At 45.8% G+C, this 25894-nt stretch overlaps 1 protein-coding gene across 1 annotated transcript in view; it reads left to right on the top strand.

The window, feature by feature from the left end:
• The first annotated feature begins 5815 nt into the window (after positions 1 to 5815).
• Positions 5816 to 25894, top strand: part of ECRG4 (ECRG4 augurin precursor) — a 78918-nt gene continuing 58839 nt past the window's right edge. The window contains exon 1 of the mRNA XM_077296606.1: positions 5816 to 5932. The gene's annotated coding sequence lies outside the window, so the exon portion shown is untranslated. The remainder of the gene's footprint in view (positions 5933 to 25894) is intronic.

The following is a 25894-nucleotide window of genomic DNA, read 5'->3' as shown; positions in this document are numbered from 1 at the left end:
CGAGCACACCATCCTTGTGCGCTCCTGTGACGGGTGTACGTCACCTGGTCCCCCCTTCGTAGTGGATCGCCATTCCGATCGCAGCAGGGAGTTTTCACATTGTAACTTGTAACAAAGACGTCAGTGGGTAGCCCCGGCTCCTGTATGGAACCCCATCCCCTCTTCGGGTGGAAGGCCAACACAGTCCCCCGCTTTACCATGCCTTTCCTGCCATGCACAGACTTTCTGCGTTGCGTATCCGGTTGTTCAACCTCGTCTCGATCCTTCCAGTGATGGATTAGACATTGCTTATATTGCTCCCAAGTGAGCACGGCAAGGGTGAGGCCGTCCTCCCGGGCTCCATCCGGCCCGGTCCAGGGGGTGGCCCACCGGAGGACCACCCCGTCTGGGCCCACATCTATGGGTTCTCCCATCTGGGTTGGTAGTGGAGGCACTAGCTTCCCCATCGTGTTAGAGGTGAGGATCACCCGCTCCACCGAGAAGAAACGATTATTGCTGGGGTGAGGAGCGCTCACAGGAGCGGGATCGATCGGGGGAACCGGACCGGTCAGGGGAGCAGAATCGGCCGGGGGAATAGGGGCGCTTTCCATACCTGTGCCTGATGTGATTCCACCGGTGTCGATCCGTTCCGCTGACAAGGACACTGGAATCGGCTGCAGCCCAGACCGCAGCTCCTCCGAGATGGTCTCCTGTGGTGGCCCCGCCCTCCATGGCTCCGTGGTTGGGATAGGTAGGCTCGGCTCCTCCGTCGGCGGCTCTAAGGAGTTCAGATCCCTCACCGGCGGTGGGCGCGAGTCCGTCTCTGATGGGTAAGGGCAGGCCGGGATCACCCCGCTGTTGCTCGAACACTTGCTGCTCATCGTCGCTGTCGGGCATTCGGCGGCAACGCATGCACCTAGCTCCGCCATTTCTCCGGGGCCGAGCTTCTCCATCTCCTGCTTCCCGCTGTTGCAAATCAGGGGGTCGTCCTCTGCTTGAAGGCAGGTCCTCTCTTTGCAGCCAGAAGCGCAGGGGGCGGTAGCCATTTCTCGCGCCACTCTGGTAGTCTCCTCCCATGGCACGCCCTCCTTCTTCTCTGGCGTAGCAATGGCGGCGGCTTTTGGCGGGAACTTCGCTGGGTCAATGGCAATACACAGTCTCTCAATAAAGTACAGTCCAAGCACAACAAATCACAGTTCCAAGGCACACATGACCTGATTCTTCAGGCTTAAGTAGATCCTGTTCGTGACGCCAAGTTGGAGCGCCCCCACACCGCCGCAGGGCCGAGGGGTACCCGGTACCGGGCCTCTGAGTCTCAGTTCAGGAGTGGTCACGGTGGCTAGACCCGGTCCGTGGCCCTGTCTGTCAGTGGGGGACGTCCGGTGCAATAAGTGGTGGTGTAGCGGTGCAGTTGTGGGGTGCAGGTCGCGGTAAATAACGAGGACACCAGGTTGCAGTCTCTACCTCTTTACTGAAGATCTCTGAGTCCTCAGTCCAGAATACGGCTCACCAGGCTGCGCAAGTCCGGCCGGTCCAATGACACTTCCAGAGTTCTCTTCACAGGAGGAAATCTGTGCCTTCCCCCTAGCGCTATGTGTTGTAGTCCTTCCCTGCTGCGCTTACGGAAAGTACCCCACAACTGTTGTGTCTGTTTCTTAAGTTCCCTCACAACTCGACTAGATGATGTTCTGCTAATCCTCCGTCCCTCCCTGAGGTTCGGGTAGGAACGGCACCCGTTTGACGGGTAGGCCTGGAGTTCTTCCGGGACCCTAGAGACGCCCCTCTCCCACAATTGCCTCCCAAGACTTCATAGGTGATTTGAGTTAGACAGCCCGCCTGAGACTGACTGTCCTGCCGCTGTTTGGAGTATTGCTTGAAGCTGAATGTTATTCTACTCCCTCGGCATTCCGGCGACCGGTAGTGCGCCTCAGTAGGATGTTGCTTCGGTCTTACAGCACGACTACTACTGGTATTTCTCCTTTGCGTGATCCCGTTTCTCACTCAGCACAATCTATCTCTCTTCTAATCCTTTCTTGGGCACCGCCGCTACCCGGAGCAGGCACGGTCCCGTTACGTTCGTTCTCGTTGCCAAGCCTCTGTCAGGATCCCACCCCTGACAGAGACCCTACTGTATCTTCCCCTGCAACACCCTCTGCCACAAGGTGTTGCCTGGTTCCAACCCAGTCAGCTTTCTGATCTAACTTCCTGCCTGACCCCCAGTTTACCCACTATGGTGGGGAGTGGCCTAATGAATAGCACCCTTAGCTCCCCCCGGAGGCCCGGCTGTGAAATGTATTGGTGTCTGTGATACCTGATCAGATGAACTCCTTCAGTGCCATCGGACGCACCATAGCTCCCCATAGTGGCGGAGCCACAGTACTGCAACGACCAGGACTCTGGGGCGCTGCACTCATCTTTCAACAGTTTCTCAAAAGCTACCCGGAGCTGTAGATCTGCTTGTGAAAGTACGCCGCCTGTGTGACCATTTTAGAAAGTCAGCTACAGCTTCAGCCACCCTTGCCGTGCTTCAGCAGCGTTTGCAGCTTCCGGCTGACCAACTGGTGTGTGATGTCCCCATGTGTTGGAACTCTACACTGCATATGTTGGAAAGGATAGGGCAGTTGTTGACTGCCAGCATCAACAAGGCTGTCGTTATTCAATGCAGACTCCGCACATAAGACCTCTGGAGTGGACATGGATTTCAGACATATGTACCAGCCTACAAAACTTTGAGGACTCCACCAAGATGGTGAGCGGCGATGATGCCATAATTAGCATCATCCCGCTTCTCTGCATTCTGAAAAGCTCTCTGCTCACAAAGATAGAGGATGCATTGCAGGCAGAGCATGAGGACATGGAGCAAGAAACCATACAGGTGGCTTGTTGCAGGTCGCTTGTTGCAAGGAAGAACAGAATGAGCACTACCAGAGCCCTGTAAAATGACCTCCAGAAGGCCACAAATGTGCATGTGTCTGCACAAACGGTTAGAAACTGACTCCATGAGGATCGTCTGAGTGCCCGAAGTCCACAGATGGTGGTTGTGCTTACAGCTCAACACCGTGCAAGATGATTGACATTTGCCACAGAACACCGGAATTGGCAAATTCACCACTGGGGCCCTGTGCTCTTCACAGATAAAAGCAGGTTCACACTGAGCACATGTGCCAGACGTGATAAAGTCTGGAGACTTCGTGGAGAGCGATCTGCTGCCTGCAACATTCTTCAGCATGACCGGATTGGCAGTGGGTCAGTAATGGTGTGGGGTGGCATTTCTTTGGAGGGCCACACAGCCCTCCATGTGCTTGCCAGAGGTAGCCTGACTGCCATTAGGTACCGAGATGAGATCCTCAGACCCCTTGTGAGACCATATGCTGGTGCGGTTGGCCCTGGGTACCTCCTAATGCAAGACAATGCCAGACCTCATGTGGCTGGAGTGTGTCAGCAGTTCCTGCAAGATGAAGGCATTGAAGCTATGGACTTGCCCGCCCGTTCCCCAGACCTGAATCCAACTGAACACATCTGGGACATCATGCCTCGCACCATCCACCAACTTCACGTTGTACCACGGACTGTCCAGGAGTTGGCAGATGCTTTAGTCCATGTCTGGGAAGAGATCCCTCAGGAGACCATCCGCTACCTCATCAGGAGCATGCCCAAGTGTTGTAGGGAGGTCATACAGGCACATGGAGGCAATACACACACAACTGAACATCATTTCCTTGTCTTGAGGCATTACCACTGAAGTTGAATCAGCCTGTAATTTGATTTTCCACTTTGATTTTGAGTATCATTTCAAATCCAGACCTCCATGGGATATTCATTTTGATTTACATTGATCATTTTTATGTTTTATTGTTCTCAACACATTCCACTATGTAATGAATAAAGATTTGCAGCTGAAATATTTCATTCAGTGATATCTAGGATGTGGTATATTAGTGTTCCCTTTATTTTTTGAGCAGGGTATTTTAAGGGTTATATGTTCACACCAGTCATCCTTTATTATTATTTATAGCCTCATAGCAGGAATACAGATCTGCTCCATTGACCATCGCTGAACCCTCAAAGACATTTGGAGAATCCAGGTAGGGACAATCAGGTCACCTGACCACATACATTAATGTACTCTGTCAGCTTCCTAAGCTTGCCCCTACCTCCTCTCTGTGGGTGCCCACCAAAATTGGGGTGCCACTGGTTGAGGTAGTTGGCTCTGGAAGCCCCGAAGTTGCAGCTGCTCTAATCCCGGCGAGCCAGAGGAAGGGTGAGACTACATAATTTGCACAATCTTGTGTATGTGCTGAGACTGTTCTATATGTTATTGTCTGTTGATAGTTCAATAAAGTATTGCCACACTATTTTACCCGCACCATGGGTTGTCTGAGCAGTATTCTGCCCACAGGAAAGGCGTTTGGGCATTCAGTGGGATGAGCTCTGGTCCATGCGGTCTTTCTAAAGACATTTGGGCCAGCGGACATGAGTACCCACTGCCCCTCGTGTCTCCACAGATGTGTGTGTGTGGGGTGGTAATATGGAACTACAAGACAATGAGGCAGCTAACTTGGTGAAAGAAGGTGGGATAGAGGGAGGGAAGAGTGTCAGGGAGGCTAGCCATAATCTGAAACACCCCAATCTGAAATTACCAAGTGGGTGAGGGGTAGTTAGTGCAGGGGTAGCATTGCTGTAGGAAAACAAGTCCTCTAAAAGCCAGTGGAATGTCTGCCCCAATAAGGATGGGAATAGGAGCACAAGGCAAATCAGATAGGTGTTGATAGTAGTGGATTCAGTTATTAGTGGAACAAATAGGGCAATCTGTCACAACAACCTGTCAATCACCAGCTGCAGCGCTGGCATAAGCTGGCTGGGGCGAGGAGTTGGACAAGTATTGTGTCAATCTATTGTGTTGATTTTTGAAGTATATTATTTCGGGAACACCAGAGTGTTTCAAAGAATAATATACCTGGCTGCTAATGTATGCTGCCTGCTGTTTGCAGACAACATGAATCTTCTGACAATTTCCCGGTAATTTATTAGGTTATAAGCTCCATGCAGGTGTAATTTGGTGAAGAGAGTAGCAGCTGTTAAATAGTTTTAAGTGGAGGGGCAATGAATATCCGTCTTTCAGTGTGATTAAGCTAAAGCCAAGATATTGGTACACCAATGAAAGATTTGCTAGATTTCAGGGCGAAATTAGCTTAGTTGCATGAAGTTACACTCATATAAGCTATCAAGTCAGAAAATCTAAGCTTGCCTGTATACCTGAATTATGATAGTAATAAACGCAGAATTTTCTACCTAAAAATTGAATGGTGGACTTGAACATTTATAAAGGTATAATATGTTTGGGATAAGTAATAGTAAGTCGTGGGGCACATTCTGAGTTTTGCTATGCGCCTTTTTGATTATTGTGTTTACACCCAGATTTTGTTTTATGTGTTTTTTTTATCTATATTGTTTTTGTTGATAATTTTTTCCTCTTTTAGAAAGATTTTACCCCTTTTAAAATAAAACATACTGAAGAACTGATTGTTGGATGACAAATCTGACACTGTCCGTACTTGTCCCTCATTTACGGTATATTACATTTACATAAAAGATACAGTTACAGTCGAATTTATATTGTTGTAATAGCATAGAAAGAATTAGGAATGTCAGCGTGATACAACTTTACTACACATCTGCAAGTCATTTCAGATTAGGATGTGGCATTTGTGAAAATACAGAAACCGGAATCCTGCAGCCATCAGCCTCTGCCAAACTATTTTTTTTTTTTTTACAGAAGGGTCTGGTATTCATGAATATTTTTTTTTGAAAGAAAGTGCCTTTCATATGAGTTCACCTCCTGTCCAACTAGATTTGGAAACACTACCTACAGCTACAGGGTATATAAGGAATACCTTGTGCAGCAGAGCGACACAAGACACCCTTGTATTCTGACACGCACATCACTTCAGAGGTAAAGTAATACATATTTTTTTTTCTTTTCTTTTTTTTTAGAGCGAGAAACTCTTAAAAAGCTAGCTCATTCCAGAATAGGTAGTCGGGCTCAGAAATAAACTGTTCAGTTACTATTTTACATATTACAAGTGAGTGATCTATGTAACATGGCAGAGAGTGCAAAGCCCATAAAGTTAGTGCACAGAACGCTCCGTGCGATTTACAGTATTTCTTCTTTCATACATTTAATCTCACCTATGTGCTATTGCTTATCATATAGAAGGTAAAAGCGTAAGCAAATTTCACATTTTTTATTGTTTTTTTTTTCTATTTTGTTATTGGTTATATCTGTTAGTGGAATTCATGTCACAAATATGCAATGTAAATTTCAATGGTTCCACTGATTTTATTATTTAGTGATGTATATTGGTACTGTTGTATTGTTGGTTCAAAATGACAAAGTTGCTACTACTATTAGGTTTGGGCTGCACAGAACTCTCGCCAATTCTCAGACCAATCATGAGACTAAAAACCTTCGTGCGACTTGTCCGCGATGTGCTGCCACATAAGCATTTTAGATTTGTAATTTGACCGTAGTAGACGTGTGACATGTCTCATGCGAGTCACAGGCAACTGAGATTTAAGTCAAGGGAGACAACGTCACAAGCAACCTGTAATCAAAAAAAGAAATGGACTTTTTACAAAGTTTTTGCGTCACCGCAATCTTCTCATGATACGGTGAGATTTTATTCAGAATGAGCCTAGAGCGAATTCAGAATGCAGATGAGGCTTGTTTTTCCATTATTCTTACTCTCTCTGGTTGTTTCAATGTTAAAACATTCAGAGAACTGCTAGATCTGCAGCAAGTGAAACAATGATTGTATCAAAGTGATATCAAGCTACTGAGTAAATGATATATCGCTGGAATCAGGGTCTCTGCCCCTACATCACGCTGTTCTCAGCTGATACCAGCAAAAACTTGGTGATGGTTTCCCTTACAAAAGTATACTTACCTCCCGGACGATTGTTTCTCCTCAGCCTGGGTCCGTGAATAGTCACTTGACATAAAAAATGTCATGTGAGCCCTGCAGCCAATCAGTAGCCACTGATCACCTGTTGCCTTTACAGTTTTACCTGAAAGGAAGAGCAGTGTTTATGTCTGCAGACTGGCAGGCTAAGGCTGGTTTCACACTTGCGTTTTAAAACACAGCGTTTTTAAAAAAAAAACGCAGGTGGTGAAAAAACGCTTGTAAACGCGTTTAAACGCTGCGTTTTTTAGATGCATGCGTTTTTGCATGCGGTAAAAAAACCGCTGTGTTTTGACGCGTTTACATGCGTTTTTTCATGCGTTTGCGTTTTTGAAACGCATGCTGAGAAGTGTGTGACAGCTGCCAATCATCAAAATCAACTAGAAAACCCACTATAAATAGAAATAGCTAGGGTTAGGGTTAGGGTTAGGGTTAGGGATAATGTTAGGGTTAGTGTTAGGGGTAGGGTTAGGGTTTGGGTTAGGGTTAGGGGTAGCTTTTTATTAGAAGAATGTCCTGGTCACCAGGTCACTGATAAGCCACCCCCCACCATCAAGGCGGCAAAAAAACGCCTCTAGAAATTACTACATGTTGCATTTCTGCGACAGAACGCATGCAGCAAAAAAACGCATGCGTCGTTAAACGCGGCCAAACACGTACAAAAAAAACCGCATGCTTTTTTAATGTTAAACATAGGGAAAAAAAACGCATGCGTTTTTTTCTGTACAAACGCTGCAGATCAAAACGCAAGTGTGAAACCAGCCTAAGATCACAGGTAAATATCGATTTTTTGTAAAATTTATGCAATATATTAGGGCCATCAATAAGGGCTTGCCCAGTAATCGACAACTCCTTAAACCCCTTCACCCCTGAGCCTGTTTTCACCTCCATGACTAAGCCAAATGTTACAATTCTGACCAGTATAAATTTATGTGGTTATAACTCTGCAACACTTCTCCCGGCTGCGAGTGCTGGGAGTCAGCTGTTAGAATCACCTGATACCCTGCGTTTGCCATGACATATATATACTGCACTGGGAAGTACTTCCCGACCATGACGTGTATATATACTGCAAATGTTGTGATGGGGGTCATGTCACAAAATATTATCTAAATCCTTGCTTAGGCTACGTTCACATTTGCATTGTGCGGCGCAGCGTCGGCGACGCAATGCACAGCGCACAACGCATGCAAAACGCATGCACAACGCAGCGTTTTGTGACGCATGCGTTCATTTTTTGCATGATTTTTGGCGCAGAAAAAACTGCATCATGCAGCGTCCTCTGCGCCCTGACAGTTGTGCCAAAATGACGCATGCGTCACAAAACGCAAGACAACGCATGTCCATGCACCCCCCATGTTAAATATAGGGGCGCATGACGCATGCGTCGCTGCGGCTGCGCCCGAAGCTGCGCCGCACAACGCTAATGTGAACGTAGCCTTACATATTTGCTTTTTGCAACATTTTGTCTGCATGTTTTTGCTGTAGGAGATAAAAATGCAATGTTTTACAGTAACTGCAAAGTGCATGAGATTGTTAAAATCTCTTGCAAATTTGGCTTATTTTTTCCATACAGATCCGAACCTTCAAAACATTTTTTTTTTCAAATCTGCAGTATGACAATTCTTTCAATGTTTTTGCAGCGTTTTTCATCCATTCAATTTAGTGGGAAAAAAAAGACAATTAAAAGCTCATGAAAAATGAACGCATAAATGCAGTTATTTCTTGCAGCGTTTTTCCTGCCAATAGTCAGATTTTTGCAGCAAAAAAAATCTGTTCCAAAATTTAAATGTGGGCACATATCCTAAGCCAGTATTTATAAGGTGGTCTTGGAACATGATGGATCATCATGATGGATTTATCACTGCGATTATGTCATTTTGAAGGTGCACAGAAAAATATGGTGAAGTTAGAAGTCAAATAGATCAAAAGTGGTGCCCTCTAAATGCAAAGATGGTGCTCCAAAGGAAAATGAAGTAATATTGTAGAACGATGACTTTCGGCACTCAATAAGTCACAAAGTAGTTCTATTTCAAAATAATTTTCAGTTTAATTCACAGCCGACACAATAGGAGATACAGACATAAATCCGTCCAACGTTTCGGCATCATAGCCTTTATTAAGGGTGTCTGTAGGAAGAATCTGTTGGTGTTCTCCCGGTGCTTCACAGCCTGAAACATCGGGAGAACGCCAACGAAGGCGGGTTATTGACGTTAGAGACAAATATTCTGTATTTTACTGATTTTAAAAGCCATTCATAATGTAATGTCAGGACTTACTGCTTCATATATTCTTACTGCGCTAATGTATATGAACCCTGGCAACAGCTGCTGTAACTGTAATAGATGTAGGAGATAAAGAAAAAATGCATAGCTAGAGGCTAGGAAATAACTTCCGTAAATTGGAAGGAGCCAAGTTTTCAAGAATGAAGTCATGTTAGGGGTACCGTATTTATTTCCTGATATATGGAGATGGGAGCTGAGAAACCATAGTATACACAATATATGTAGTACGATGTATATATCGTGTTACCAGTGAGAGAACTGAAGAAGGGTGATGGCAATTTTTATTGAGCACCAGGTTACGTATGACAGTTTTCCATTATGTTATCACCAGAAGATTGCATACTTTCCCCAGGGCAGAGAGCACATCATATGTGAAGGCTATAGTGATCTGTCTTACTCACATAACCCAGACCCTTTCTTCTTGATAGCCCCATGGTGGTAAAGTGTCAGTCAAGTTGGGTCAAGTCAGACACACATGAATACTCATAAACTGCATAAAATAATACAACATCCCAAATGGTATATAGGGAAAAGAGGCAAAATTAAAATATCAAATATTTTATTGAACACCATGATTACAATAATCTTTATAAATGATCTTTACTCACAGAGACATCTTCAAAAAGGCAGCAAAGAGGGGCAAATTACATACCATGAACATACGCAGCAATGCAAAAGTAGTAAAGGGAATCTCTCACCCCATTTTTCGCCTATAAGCTAAGGCCACCGCCATCAGGGGCTTATCTACAGCATTCTGTAATGCTGTAGATAAGCCCCCGATGTAACCTAAAAGATAAGAAAAAACAGTTAGATTATACTCACCCGGGGCGGTCCTGATTCGGTTTGGTCCGATGGGCGTCGCGGTCCGGGTCCAGCGCCTCCCATCTTCAAACGATGTCGTCCTCTTCTTTGCTTCCTGTCGTGGCTCCGGCGCAGGCGTCCACGTACTGATTCGCCCTGTTGAGGGCAGAGCAAAGTACTGCAGTGCGCAGGGGCCGGGCTTCTCGGACCTTTCCCGGCGCCTGAGGAGAGGCCGTCATCGTATGAAGATGAGATGCGCCAGACAGAATGCTGTAGATAAGCCAATGATGGCGGTGGCCTTAGCTCATAGGCGAAAAATGGGGTGGCAGATTCCCTTTAAGGAAATCCATACTCCTAAAAAATGATTTAGTCCTATCTAGTGCCGGACGAACAATTAGATTACAAGAAAAAAATGTGCAAAGAAAGTGCAAAGTGCTATGATAATATATGAATCTAATCATATATACCTATAATGTTATAGTCAAGTGACTTGGGTATACATATAAAGATTCCTCCAGAAAAAAATATCTGTATCCTTGCAAAGAATCACATTTAGTGGAGTCATATAGCCTGCATTAAGCCTGTAAATAGAAACCATGTGGTAAATAAACATACTGCCAAATGCAGATTACACTATGTACTGACAAAGGACTTACATTGGTGAAGAAATGCTGCACTATGCGCCTCTTTGCTGTCACCCGACAGCGCCGTTTCACCTACCAAGCTTCTTCCATATGGGGGTACACCACATGGTTTCTATTTACAGCACAGTTTAATAATGCAGGCTATATGACTCCACTAAATGTGATTCTTTGGAAGGATACAGATATTTTTTCTGGAGGAATCTTTATATGTATACCCAAGTCACTTGACTATAACAACATAAGTATATATGATTAGATTCATATATTATCATAGCACTTTGCACTTTCTTTGCATTTTTTTTGCACATTTTTTTCTTGGAATCTAATTGTTCAACAGGCACTAGATAGGACTAAGGCTACGTTCACAACGCAAACAAAAATGCAGCAAAACGCATGCAAAACGCTGCGTTTTGCGACGCATGCGTCCTTTTTTTGGTTGATTTTGGACGCAGCAAAAATGCAACTTGCTGCGTCCTCTGCGCCCGGACGCGTGCGCTGCAGTGACGCATGCGTCGCAAAACGCAAGTGCAACGCATGTCCATGCGCCCCCATGTTAAATATAGGGGCGCATGACGCATGCGGCGACGCTGCGGCGCCTGACGCTGCGGCGCAGACCGCAAATGTGAACGTAGACTTAATCATTTTTTAGGAGTTTGGATCTCCTTAATACTTTTTCATTGCTGCGTATGTTCATGGTATGTAATTTGTCCCTCTTTGCTGCCTTTTTGAAGATGTCTCTGTGTGTAAAGATCATTTATAAAGATTATTTTAATCATGGTGTTGATATTTTAATTTTCTTTTGTTGATGCCTCCTTTCCCTATATACCATTTGGGATGTTGTATTATTTGATCTTGTAGGAGATTAGATCTCATATATATATATAAGATTTTGTTGTATAGTAACCTACAGAAAGTAGATCTATACTACTATTAGAGAAGATCTGTCAGTTCTCTGGACATACCCATCTCAATAAATACTTCTCATAAAAAATTATGGAGCATCTTATGTTATACATTTTATCCCTATTAGAACTTTATGAATGATTGTGAACTGGGTGTTACTATTATTTTTGACATAGGGGTGTGTCCCTGCACAATATCAGTCTATCAGCTCTGATTGGATAGTGTAATTGTGTGTAGGGACACGCCCCCTACTGGTAACACCCACTTTGTTCATACATTTCCAGATGTAATAAAGGAACAGTACAATGTGCAGTCCTAATAAGACATGTCCCAGAATTGTTATGTAATGGAGAATTTACTTATGTTCTAAAAGCGATTTTTTAGGAGAAATGATAATCTCAATAACTATAAAAAGCAATCTTACTTTGTAATTGACTGAATGCACTAGTGTTTCTCAAGACAAGACACACAGCAAACTCTATAGCCGTGTCCATAACCTTAAGGTACCTTCACACGAAACGACTTTGTAACGATATCGCTAGCGATCCGTGACGTTGCAGCGTCCTGGCTAGCGATATCGTTTAGTTTGACACGCAGCAGCGATCAGGATCCTGCTGTGATGTCGCTGGTCGCTGAATAAAGTTCAGAACTTTATTTGGTCGTCCGATCGCCATGTATCGTTGTGTTTGACAGCAAAAGCAACGATACCAGCGATATTTTAAACTGGTAACCAGGGTAAACATCGGGTTACTAAGCGCAGGGCCGCGCTTAGTAACCCGATGTTTACCCTGGTTACCAGCGTAAAATGTAAAAAAAACAAACAGTACATACTTACATGCGTCCCCCGGCGTCCGCTTCCCACACTGACTGAGCGCCGCAAAGTGAAAGTGAAAGCACAGCACAGCGGTGACGTCACCGCTGTGCCCTGCTACTGCCGGCGCTCAGTCATTGCAGGAAGCGGACGCCGGGGGACGCATGTAAGTATGTAGTGTTTGTTTTTTTTACATTTTACGCTGGTAACCAGGGTAAACATCGGGTTACTAAGCGCGGCCCTGCGCTTAGCAACCCGATGTTTACCCTGGTTACCCGGGGACCTCGGCATCGTTGGTCGCTGGAGAGCTGTCTGTGTGACAGCTCTCCAGCGATCAAACAGCGACGCTGCAGCGATCGGCATCGTTGTCGCTATCGCTGCAGCGTCGTTTCGTGTGAAGGTACCTTTAGCTTCCAAATGACTACAGGATCAGTATTCTAGGTGAATATTCAGAGAATACCCTTCTGAATTTAGGGAGCTAATAAAAAGATTTACTCCCTAGTTATGTGAGAGATGTGAGGGAGGCATGAGAGAGAAGTAGCTGCCAGTGACAGCATGAAGACGGGCAACAGCCTGCTACTGCCACCTAGAGGTTGATCAGTTATAAATTCAATCACCTCTGCTCCTATTAAAGGGGACCTGTCACATGATTCTTTACCTGGTGTACGTGCTGCTGTTTTCCTGATTTTGTTATTTTCTTTAGTTTTTATGCCTGTTTGTTCCTGAGTTATGGCGCACTATTCCCTGTATGTAAATCTGGTCTTGTTATCCAAGTGGACATGTGTAGGAAGCTATGCAGGAATGCCGGATGCAGTGACGGGACGCAGGCAGAGCAAGGGTTAACAGGTTTATTTACAAGGCAATACTCCATGCAGGGAGGTAAAGGGTTAGACAGCATGAAAGGAAAAGGATGCCGTGAGACAAATGGTTATACAGGGGAGACAAACAGTACATTAAGTCAAAGGATATTCTTGAGGTGAAGAACAACGGTTCAAAATAAAGGCAGTTCATTAACACTTGTGTCAGGAAGTCCTTAAACTGCAGCTCCTGCTGCGAACTCAATAACGCCGGCAACGGCTGGCGCAGTGTGTTATGATCCCAATGGCAGAGGATCTCTGATATTCCGGCAAGATAGCAAAAATATAAATACTGCTCTAGGGAGGTGGAAACTGGGCTAACCGCATACCTGATCCTGACACAAACAACTAAAAGTAGCCGGTGAACGTGCCTACGTTGGTTCTAGACGTCTCGAGCCAGCCGGAGAACTGACTACCCCTAGAGGGAAAAAATAAGACCTCGCTTGCCTCCAGAGAAATTGAACCCCAAAGATATGGAAAGCCCGCAACAAATAATAACGGTGAGGCAAGAGGAAAACACAAACGTAGAGATGAACTAGATTCAGCGAAGTGAGGCCCAATAGTCTAGATAGCAGAAAATAGATAGTGGACTATGCGGTTAGCAGAAAACCCTACAAAACATCCACGCTGAACATTCAAGAACCCCCACATCGACTGACGGTGTGGAGGGAGAATATCAGCCCCCTAGAGCTTCCAGCGAGTCAAAAATCAAATGTAATGCAAGCTGGACAAAAACACTGAATAATGCAAACGATCCAAATTGTACAAAACAGACTTAGCTTTTCTTGCATGAGGCAGACTGAAAAGAATCCGGAGGAGACCAAATAGGTCTGGATACAACGATGCCAGGCAAGAGACTGAGTCCAGAGGAGACTCAAATAGGAAACACCCGCTGCTTAACGACACAGCTGGAGCTCAGGCCTGCAACAAGACATACCTAACACAATACCGTTAGTGACCACCAGAGGGAGCCCAGAAACACAGTTCACAACAGTACCCCCCCCTTGAGGAGGGGTCACCGAACCCTCACCAAGACCCCCAGGGCGATCAGGATGAGCAGCGTGAAAGGCATGAACCAAATCAGCCGCATGAACATCAGAGGCGACAACCCAGGAATTATCCTCCTGACCATAGCCTTTCCACTTAACTAAATACTGGAAACGCAAACGAACCACATTCTGAAAGAACAAAGGAACCAAATCAGAGGAGGAAGGCAACTTAGGCAAGGGTACCAAATGGACCATTTTAGAAAAACGATCGCACACCACCCAGATGACAGACATCTTCCGAGACACCGGAAGATCCGAAATTAAATCCATGGAAATGTGCGTCCAAGGCCTCTTCGGGATAGGCAAGGGCAGAAGCAACCTGCTGGCACGAGAACAGCAAGGCTTAGCCCGAGCACAAATCCCACAGGACTGCACAAAAGAACGCACATCCCGCGACAAGGAAGGCCACCAAAAGGACCTGGCCACCAAATCTCTGGTACCGAAAATCCCAGGATGTCCCGCCAACACCGAAGAATGAACCTCAGAAATAACTCTGTTGGTCCATCCATCAGGGACAAACAATCTCTCTGGTGGACAACGATCAGGCCTATCAGCCTGAAATTTTTGCAGCCCTCGTCGCAAATCTGGGGAAATGGCAGACAAAATGACTCCCTCTCTGAGAATACCAGCCGGCTCAGAGACTCCCGGAGAATCAGGCACAAAACTCCTAGAAAGTGCATCAGCCTTCACGTTCTTCGAACCAGGCAGGTACGAGACCACAAAGTCAAAACGGGAGAAAAACAACGACCAACGGGCCTGTCTAGGATTCAGGCGCTTGGCAGACTCGAGGTAAATCAGATTTTTATGATCAGTCAAGACCACCACACGATGTCTAGCTCCCTCGAGCCAATGTCGCCACTCCTCAAATGCCCACTTCATGGCCAACAACTCCCGATTACCAACATCGTAGTTCCGCTCAGCAGGCGAAAATTTCCTTGAAAAGAAGGCGCATGGCTTCATCACAGAGCCATCAGAACTTTTTTGCGACAAAACAGCCCCTGCACCAATTTCAGAAGCATCAACTTCAACCTGGAAGGGAAGAAAGACATCCGGCTGGCACAAGACTGGCGCTGAAGTAAACCGACGCTTCAGCTCCCGAAAGGCCTCCACGGCCGCAGGAGACCAATTCGCAACATCAGAACCCTTCTTGGTCATATACGTCAAAGGTTTAACCACGCTGGAGAAATTAGCGATAAAACGACGGTAAAAATTAGCAAAGCCCAAGAACTTCTGCAGGCTCTTAACAGACGTGGGCTGAGTCCAGTCATGAATGGCACGGACCTTAACTGGGTCCATCTCCACAGTAGAAGGGGAAAAAATAAAACCGAAAAAAGAAACCTTCTGTACCCCAAAGATACATTTTGAGCCCTTCACAAATAGAGCATTCTCCCGCAAAACCTGAAACACCATCCTGACCTGGTTCACATGGGACTCCCAATCATCAGAAAAAAACAAAATATCATCCAGATAAATAATCATAAATTTATCCAGATATTTCCGGAAGATGTCATGCATGAAGGACTGAAACACAGAAGGAGCATTAGATAATCCGAAAGGCATCACCAGGTACTCAAAATGACCCTCAGGCGTATTAAATGCTGTTTTCCATTCATCTCCCTGCTTTATGCGCACAAGGTTATACGCACCACGAAGATCTATCTTGGTGAACCAACTGGATCCCGTAATCCGAGCAAACAAATCAGACAACAATGGCAAAGGATACTGAATTTTAACAGTGATCTTATTCAGAAGACGATAATCAATACAAGGTCTCAGAGACCCGTCTTTCTTGCCCACAAAAAAGAATCCTGCACCAAGAGGGGACGAGGATGGGCGAATATGTCCCTTCTCCAAAGACTCCTTTATATAACTCCGCATCGCGGCATGCTCTGGCACAGATAAATTAAAGAGTCGTCCCTTAGGAAACTTACTACCAGGAATCAAATCTATAGCACAATCACAGTCCCTATGAGGAGGAAGGGCACTGGACCTGGCCTCATTAAATACATCGTGAAAGTCTGACAAAAACTCAGGGATCTCAGAAGGAGTAGAAGAAGCAATAGACACCAATGGAGAATCGCCATGAATCACCTGACACCCCCAACTAGACACAGTCATAGCTTTCCAATCTAAAACTGGATTATGGGCCTGTAACCATGGCAGACCCAAAACGACAACATCATGCATTTTATGCAGTACCAAAAAACGAATCACCTCCTGATGTACAGGAGTCATGCACATGGTCACCTGCGTCCAATACTGAGGTTTATTCTCTGCCAATGGCGTAGAATCAATTCCTCTAAGAGGAATAGGATTTTCCAAAGGCTCCAGGACAAAACCGCAGCGCTTGGCAAACGACAAATCCATCAGACTTAAAGCAGCACCAGAATCCACAAAAGCCATAACTGAGTAAGAAGATAATGAACAAATTAAAGTCACAGACAAAATAAACTTAGGCTGAAAAGTACCAATGGCGACAGGATTAACTTTTTTCTTTAAACGTTTAGAGCATGCTGAGATAACATGTGTTGAATCACCACAGTAGAAACACAACCCATTTTGACGTCTATGATTTTGTCGCTCGGCTCTGGTCAGAATTCTGTCACATTGCATAGAATCAGGTGACCGTTCAGACAGCACCGCCAAAGGATTATCAGATTTGCGCTCCCGCAAACGTCGATCAATTTGAATGGCTAGAGCCATTGAATCATTTAGACCTGTAGGGATAGGAAACCCCACCATCACATCTTTAATGGCTTCAGAAAGACCATTTCTGAAATTTGCGGCCAGTGCACACTCATTCCATTGAGTAAGCACGGACCATTTCCGAAATTTTTGGCAATATACCTCAGCTTCGTCCTGACCCTGAGAGATAACCAGCAACATTTTTTCAGCCTGATTTTCAAGATTAGGCTCCTCATAAAGCAAACCAAGTGCCAGAAAAAACGCATCAACATTCACCAATGCAGGATCTCCTGGCGCCAGAGAGAAGGCCCAATCCTGAGGGTCGCCGCGCAAGAAGGAAATAACAATCTTAACTTGCTGAGCGGAATCACCAGAGGAACGAGGTTTCAGAGACAGAAACAATTTACAATTATTCCTAAAATTCAGGAATTTAGATCTATCTCCAAAAAACGGCTCAGGAATAGGTATTTTTGGTTCAGACATAGGGCTATGGATAACAAAATCCTGAATGCTTTGCACCCCAGCAGCAAGCTGATCCACACTAGAAGTCAGAGTCTGGACATTCATATCTGCAGCAGAGTTTCAGCCACTCAGAGAAAAAGGGGATGGAAGAAGCTAGGCAAACTGCAGCAAAAAAAAAACAAAAAAAACCTCAGAACTTCTTTTTAATCCCGCTTCTGCGATGCATTAAACATTTTCTTTTGGCCTGGCATTCTGTTATGATCCCAATGGCAGAGGATCTCTGATATTCCGGCAAGATAGCAAAAATATAAATACTGCTCTAGGGAGGTGGAAACTGGGCTAACCGCATACCTGATCCTGACACAAACAACTAAAAGTAGCCGGTGAACGTGCCTACGTTGGCTCTAGACGTCTCGAGCCAGCCGGAGAACTGACTACCCCTAGAGGGAAAAAATAAGACCTCGCTTGCCTCCAGAGAAATTGAACCCCAAAGATATAGAAAGCCCCCAACAAATAATAACGGTGAGGCAAGAGGAAAACACAAACGTAGAGATGAACTAGATTCAGCGAAGTGAGGCCCAATAGTCTAGATAGCAGAAAATAGATAGTGGACTATGCGGTTAGCAGAAAACCCTACAAAACATCCACGCTGAACATTCAAGAACCCCCACATCGACTGACGGTGTGGAGGGAGAATATCAGCCCCCTAGAGCTTCCAGCGAGTCAAAAATCAAATGTAAAGCAAGCTGGACAAAAACACTGAATAATGCAAACGATCCAAATTGTACAAAACAGACTTAGCTTTTCTTGCATGAGGCAGACTGAAAGGAATCCGGAGGAGACCAAATAGGTCTGGATACAACGATGCCAGGCAAGAGACTGAGTCCAGAGGAGACTCAAATAGGAAACACCCGCTGCTTAACGACACAGCTGGAGCTCAGGCCTGCAACAAGACATACCTAACACAATACCGTTAGTGACCACCAGAGGGAGCCCAGAAACACAGTTCATAACAGTACCCCCCCCCTTGAGGAGGGGTCACCGAACCCTCACCAAGACCCCCAGGGCGATCAGGATGAGCAGCGTGAAAGGCATGAACCAAATCAGCCGCATGAACATCAGAGGCGACAACCCAGGAATTATCCTCCTGAACATAGCCTTTCCACTTAACTAAATACTGGAGTTTCCGTCTAGAGATACGAGAATCCAGAATCTTCTCCACCACGTACTCCAACTCGCCCTCAACCAAAACCGGGGCAGGAGGCTCAACAGCAGGAACCATAGGCACCACGTACCGCCGCAACAAGGACCTATGGAACACATTATGAATAGCAAAAGACGCTGGAAGGTCCAAGCGAAAAGACACCGGGTTAAGGATTTCCAAAATCTTATAAGGACCGATAAAGCGAGGCTTGAACTTAGGAGAGGAGACTTTCAAAGGAACATGCCGAGAAGACAACCAAACCAAATCCCCAACACGAAGTCGGGGACCCACACCGCGGCGGCGGTTGGCAAACCGCTGGGCCTTGTCTTGTGACAATTTCAAATTGTCCACCACATGGTTCCAAATCCGCTGCAACCTATCCACCACAGAATCAACCCCAGGACAGTCAGAAGGTTCAACCTGACCCGAGGAGAAACGAGGATGAAAACCAGAGTTGCAGAAAAAGGGTGAAACCAAGGTGGCAGAACTAGCCCGATTATTAAGGGCAAACTCGGCCAGTGGCAAAAAGGTAACCCAGTCGTCCTGATCAGCAGAAACAAAACATCTCAAATAAGTCTCCAACGTCTGATTAGTTCGCTCGGTCTGGCCATTAGTCTGAGGATGAAAAGCCGACGAAAAAGACAAATCAATACCCATCTTAGCACAAAAGGATCGCCAGAATCTGGACACAAACTGGGATCCTCTGTCAGATACAATATTCTCAGGGATGCCATGCAAACGAACCACATTCTGAAAGAACAAAGGAACCAAATCAGAGGAGGAAGGCAACTTAGGCAAGGGCACCAAATGGACCATTTTAGAAAAACGATCGCACACCACCGAGATGACAGACATCTTCCGAGACACCGGAAGATCCGAAATGAAATCCATGGAAATGTGCGTCCAAGGCCTCTTCGGGATAGGCAAGGGCAAAAGCAACCCGTTGGCACGAGAACAGCAAGGCTTAGCCCGAGCACAAATCCCACAGGACTGCACAAAAGAACGCACATCCCGCGACAAGGAAGGCCACCAAAAGGACCTGGCCACCAAATCTCTGGTACCGAAAATCCCAGGATGTCCCGCCAACACCGAAGAATGAACCTCAGAAATAACTCTGTTGGTCCATCCATCAGGGACAAACAATCTCTCTGGTGGACAACGATCAGGCCTATCAGCCTGAAATTTTTGCAGCCCTCGTCGCAAATCTGGGGAAATGGCAGACAAAATGACTCCCTCTCTGAGAATACCAGCCGGCTCAGAGACTCCCGGAGAATCAGGCACAAAACTCCTAGAAAGTGCATCAGCCTTCACGTTCTTCGAACCAGGCAGGTACGAGACCACAAAGTCAAAACGGGAGAAAAACAACGACCAACGGGCCTGTCTAGGATTCAGGCGCTTGGCAGACTCGAGGTAAATCAGATTTTTATGATCAGTCAAGACCACCACACGATGTCTAGCTCCCTCGAGCCAATGTCGCCACTCCTCAAATGCCCACTTCATGGCCAACAACTCCCGATTACCAACATCGTAGTTCCGCTCAGCAGGCGAAAATTTCCTTGAAAAGAAGGCGCATGGCTTCATCACGGAGCCATCAGAACTTTTTTGCGACAAAACAGCCCCTGCACCAATTTCAGAAGCATCAACTTCAACCTGGAAGGGAACAAAAAGACATCCGTCTGGCACAAGACTGGCGCTGAAGTAAACCGACGCTTCAGCTCCCGAAAGGCCTCCACGGCCGCAGGAGACCAATTCGCAACATCAGAACCCTTCTTGGTCATATACGTCAAAGGTTTAACCACGCTGGAGAAATTAGCGATAAAACGACGGTAAAAATTAGCAAAGCCCAAGAACTTCTGCAGGCTCTTAACAGACGTGGGCTGAGTCCAGTCATGAATGGCACGGACCTTAACTGGGTCCATCTCCACAGTAGAAGGGGAAAAAATAAAACCCAAAAAAGAAACCTTCTGTACCCCAAAGATACATTTTGAGCCCTTCACAAATAGAGCATTCTCCCGCAAAACCTGAAACACCATCCTGACCTGGTTCACATGGGACTCCCAATCATCAGAAAAAAAACAAAATATCATCCAGATAAATAATCATAAATTTATCCAGATATTTCCGGAAGATGTCATGCATGAAGGACTGAAACACAGAAGGAGCATTAGATAATCCGAAAGGCATCACCAGGTACTCAAAATGACCCTCAGGCGTATTAAATGATGTTTTCCATTCATCTCCCTGCTTTATGCGCACAAGGTTATACGCACCACGAAGATCTATCTTGGTGAACCAACTGGATCCCTTAATCCGAGCAAACAAATCAGACAACAATGGCAAAGGATACTGAAATTTAACAGTGATCTTATTCAGAAGACGATAATCAATACAAGGTCTCAGAGACCCGTCTTTCTTGCCCACAAAAAAGAATCCTGCACCAAGAGGGGACGAGGATGGGCAAATATGTCCCTTCTCCAAAGACTCCTTTATATAACTCCGCATCGCGGCATGCTCTGGCACAGATAAATTAAAGAGTCGTCCCTTAGGAAACTTACTACCAGGAATCAAATCTATAGCACAATCACAGTCCCTATGAGGAGGAAGGGCACTGGACCTGGCCTCATTAAATACATCCTGAAAGTCTGACAAAAACTCAGGGATCTCAGAAGGAGTAGAAGAAGCAATAGACACCAATGGAGAATCGCCATGAATCACCTGACACCCCCAACTAGACACAGTCATAGCTTTCCAATCTAAAACTGGATTATGGGCCTGTAACCATGGCAGACCCAAAACGACAACATCATGCATTTTATGCAGTACCAAAAAACGAATCACCTCCTGATGTACAGGAGTCATGCACATGGTCACCTGCGTCCAATACTGAGGTTTATTCTCTGCCAATGGCGTAGAATCAATTCCTCTAAGAGGAATAGGATTTTCCAAAGGCTCCAGGACAAAACCGCAGCGCTTGGCAAACGACAAATCCATCAGACTTAAAGCAGCACCAGAATCCACAAAAGCCATAACTGAGTAAGAAGATAATGAACAAATTAAAGTCACAGACAAAATAAACTTAGGCTGAAAAGTACCAATGGCGACAGGATTAACTTTTTTCTTTAAACGTTTAGAGCATGCTGAGATAACATGTGTTGAATCACCACAGTAGAAACACAACCCATTTTGACGTCTATGATTTTGTCGCTCGGCTCTGGTCAGAATTCTGTCACATTGCATAGAATCAGGTGACCGTTCAGACAGCACCGCCAAAGGATTATCAGATTTGCGCTCCCGCAAACGTCGATCAATTTGAATGGCTAGAGCCATTGAATCATTTAGACCTGTAGGGATAGGAAACCCCACCATCACATCTTTAATGGCTTCAGAAAGACCATTTCTGAAATTTGCGGCCAGTGCACACTCATTCCATTGAGTAAGCACGGACCATTTCCGAAATTTTTGGCAATATACCTCAGCTTCGTCCTGACCCTGAGAGATAACCAGCAACATTTTTTCAGCCTGATTTTCAAGATTAGGCTCCTCATAAAGCAAACCAAGTGCCAGAAAAAACGCATCAACATTCACCAATGCAGGATCTCCTGGCGCCAGAGAGAAGGCCCAATCCTGAGGGTCGCCGCGCAAGAAGGAAATAACAATCTTAACTTGCTGAGTGGAATCACCAGAGGAACGAGGTTTCAGAGACAGAAACAATTTACAATTATTCCTAAAATTCAGGAATTTAGATCTATCTCCAAAAAACGGCTCAGGAATAGGTATTTTTGGTTCAGACATAGGGCTATGGATAACAAAATCCTGAATGCTTTGCACCCCAGCAGCAAGCTGATCCACACTAGAAGTCAGAGTCTGGACATTCATATCTGCAGCAGAGTTTCAGCCACTCAGAGAAAAAGGGGATGGAAGAAGCTAGGCAAACTGCAGCAAAAAAAAAACAAAAAAAACCTCAGAACTTCTTTTTAATCCCGCTTCTGCGATGCATTAAACATTTTCTTTTGGCCTGGCATTCTGTTATGATCCCAATGGCAGAGGATCTCTGATATTCCGGCAAGATAGCAAAAATATAAATACTGCTCTAGGGAGGTGGAAACTGGGCTAACCGCATACCTGATCCTGACACAAACAACTAAAAGTAGCCGGTGAACGTGCCTACGTTGGCTCTAGACGTCTCGAGCCAGCCGGAGAACTGACTACCCCTAGAGGGAAAAAATAAGACCTCGCTTGCCTCCAGAGAAATTGAACCCCAAAGATATAGAAAGCCCCCAACAAATAATAACGGTGAGGCAAGAGAAAAACACAAACGTAGAGATGAACTAGATTCAGCGAAGTGAGGCCCAATAGTCTAGATAGCAGAAAATAGATAGTGGACTATGCGGTTAGCAGAAAACCCTACAAAACATCCATGCTGAACATTCAAGAACCCCCACATCGAATGACGGTGTGGAGGGAGAATATCAGCCCCCTAGAGCTTCCAGCGAGTCAAAAATCAAATGTAAAGCAAGCTGGACAAAAACACTGAATAATGCAAACGATCCAAATTGTACAAAACAGACTTAGCTTTTCTTGCATGAGGCAGACTGAAAGGAATCCGGAGGAGACCAAATAGGTCTGGATACAACGATGCCAGGCAAGAGACTGAGTCCAGAGGAGACTCAAATAGGAAACACCCGCTGCTTAACGACACAGCTGGAGCTCAGGCCTGCAACAAGACATACCTAACACAATACCGTTAGTGACCACCAGAGGGAGCCCAGAAACACAGTTCACAACAGCAGTGTCCTTTCCGGGAAAAACACTGTGGACCAATGGTCCATCTTCTGGCGACAGTGGTCGGTCTCCAGTACCTTCCACTGCCCCTTGTCCATAAACAGATGTGGCTATTAAAGGCAAGGGCCACAGACCTGTACGAGCCCAAGGTAGCTCCGAAAAACTGTCTTAACTGATGTAGTAGGGTCAGAACAACTATATTGTGTCCACATCAGGGTGCAGGTATCAGGCTTATATGTGGTCTCACTTGGGCAGTGCGTGTGCGGTACTCACGGTCACGTCGTGTATGGCACCTGATACTCTTTGGCTGTCACTGGACACACACCACTCATCCCGCTCTCCTTGGTCCCCGCTGTTGGCGGCGGGTGACGCTGGTCTGTTTAGTGCCAGTGCTCTTGGCCAGACCACTACTCTCTGTGACTGCTGCAACCCCTGGCTCACCTCTACTCTGTGTACACGACTCCACCCGGCTCTGCTCCACACGGCTTGGCTCTGCAAGACTCTGCTCTGCACAGCTCTCTGGCAACGGGGGCTACTTCTATATGGTCCATCGCCAAGTCAGTCCTCTCAGGTGGGAGATGCAGAGCGCCTGCACGCTGCTTCCTGCGCTGCCCTCTGCACTGCTCTGTGTCGGCGCCAGACTGACTCTTTTGGTGCACTTTTCCCTTTTATCTGTCAGCTGCTGCGTGCGCTTTCCCGGCTCTCCTGGGTGAGCAGGAAACTGTCTCTCCCCTCATGCAGAAGGGGAAGGTCTGCCTCCCTCAGGCTTTCCCCCGGGAACAGAGGATGCAGCCTTTTCAGTTCTGGACCCAGCATACAGGTACCCGCAGCCCGGGCTATCGCCCTACACATGATTCTCAACTCTTGTTTGCAGGCATCTTCATAACAATCACGCCCCTAGTAGGACCTGATTTACCTACAAGGAAGAGGAGGACATATCTCAAGAACAGACAGATGCAGGAACCAAAAAGCAACACCAGGTTCTGGAGAAGAGCAGCATTTAGATCACAAAAAAACATTTATCATGATTACGTTATTGGTTATTGGCCTGTGATGGTCCTCTTGAAGGCCATTTGTTGACCCCTTGACTTTGGCATTTTAATCAAGGAGATTATGTGCTTGTAGTCATACTGTGAGTAAAAGTTGTATGGTGCCAGGTATCTAGTTTCAGCAAATATGTATTATTATTACTACTATTATTATTATTCTACAGCACCGATAAAGAGGACTTTTCACCAGTTTGAGCCACATCATGGAATAATGGCTGCAAAGATGAATACAACTTTTTTATTTTTGTATTTCTACTCTCTATTGTCTGGATATTAATTTATGGGTATTAAAATATAATCTCTGGTAACGACCAAGGAGTCGTTACCAGTAGTGTTGAGCATTCCGATACCGCAAGTATCGGGTATCGGCCGATACTAGCGGTATCGGAATTCCGATACCGGGATTCCGATACTTGCCGCGTATCGGATACCGGAATCGGAAGTTCCCAGATTCAAAATGCAGAAATTCAGCCAATGAGAATGATTTCAAGTGTGGGCACATCCTGTTCAGCATGGAGGGCATGAAACTACTGGCATGGCTGTGATTGGCTGCTGAAATGATGTCATGATGCAGTTTAAAAGTCGCTGGCGCCATTTTGCGATCACTCTGCTGTGAATTCAGTTAGTGACAGGACGCTGTTTGCTGACTGAGGGACAGTTTAGAGATAGCGATTTGCTTCTTTGTGCTTTCCAAAGGCTAATTTAGCAACCGCTGTGTTCACCTACTATTCACCTTCCTTTTGCCTTGTAGCGCTGTTTTCACAGCGATCTGCAAGGTCTCTCTGTGTGTGTGTGTGTGAGTGCAGCCCACTCTCTAGTCTGAGTGCAGCCACATAGGCCATCCATAGCTGGTTGTATTCAGTTCAGGGAGGGTGGTTCATTGCCTCATACTGTTCTTTTTTTTTTTTTTTTTTTGAAGTAGTGCAGGCTGCTGCACATTTTTTCCAAAAAATCCTATTAGTGTCTTTCCACCCGTCTCCAGCTAATTTGTGGAAAAACACTACATAGGATAAAGTAGAGGAGGGTTTTTGGGCCTTGCAGCGCCGTTTACGGCTGTCTGCACGGTCTCCGTGTGACTGCAGCTCGCCCTGTAATCTGTGAGCAGCTATAGCCTGGTTGTCTCCAGCTCAGGGTTTTTCACTGCGTCATACCGCCAAATCAATTTTCTTTTTTTTCAAAGTAGTGTAGTCTGCTGCTAATTTATTTTAAAAAATCCTATTAGTGTCTTTCCACCCGTCTCCAGCTAATTTGTGGAAAAACACTACATAGGATAAAGTAGAGGAGGGTTTTTGGGCCTTGCAGCGCCGTTTACGGCTGTCTGCACGGTCTCCGTGTGACTGCAGCTCGCCCTGTAGTCTGTGAGCAGCCGTAGCCTGGTTGTCTGCAGCTCAGGGTTTTTCACTGCGTCATACCGCCAAATC

Source organism: Ranitomeya variabilis, chromosome 3, assembly GCF_051348905.1.
Source record: "Ranitomeya variabilis isolate aRanVar5 chromosome 3, aRanVar5.hap1, whole genome shotgun sequence".
NCBI lineage: Eukaryota > Metazoa > Chordata > Amphibia > Anura > Dendrobatidae > Ranitomeya > Ranitomeya variabilis.
Note: the sequence above shows the minus strand (reverse complement) of the source record. Positions and strands in the feature narration are given on the sequence as shown.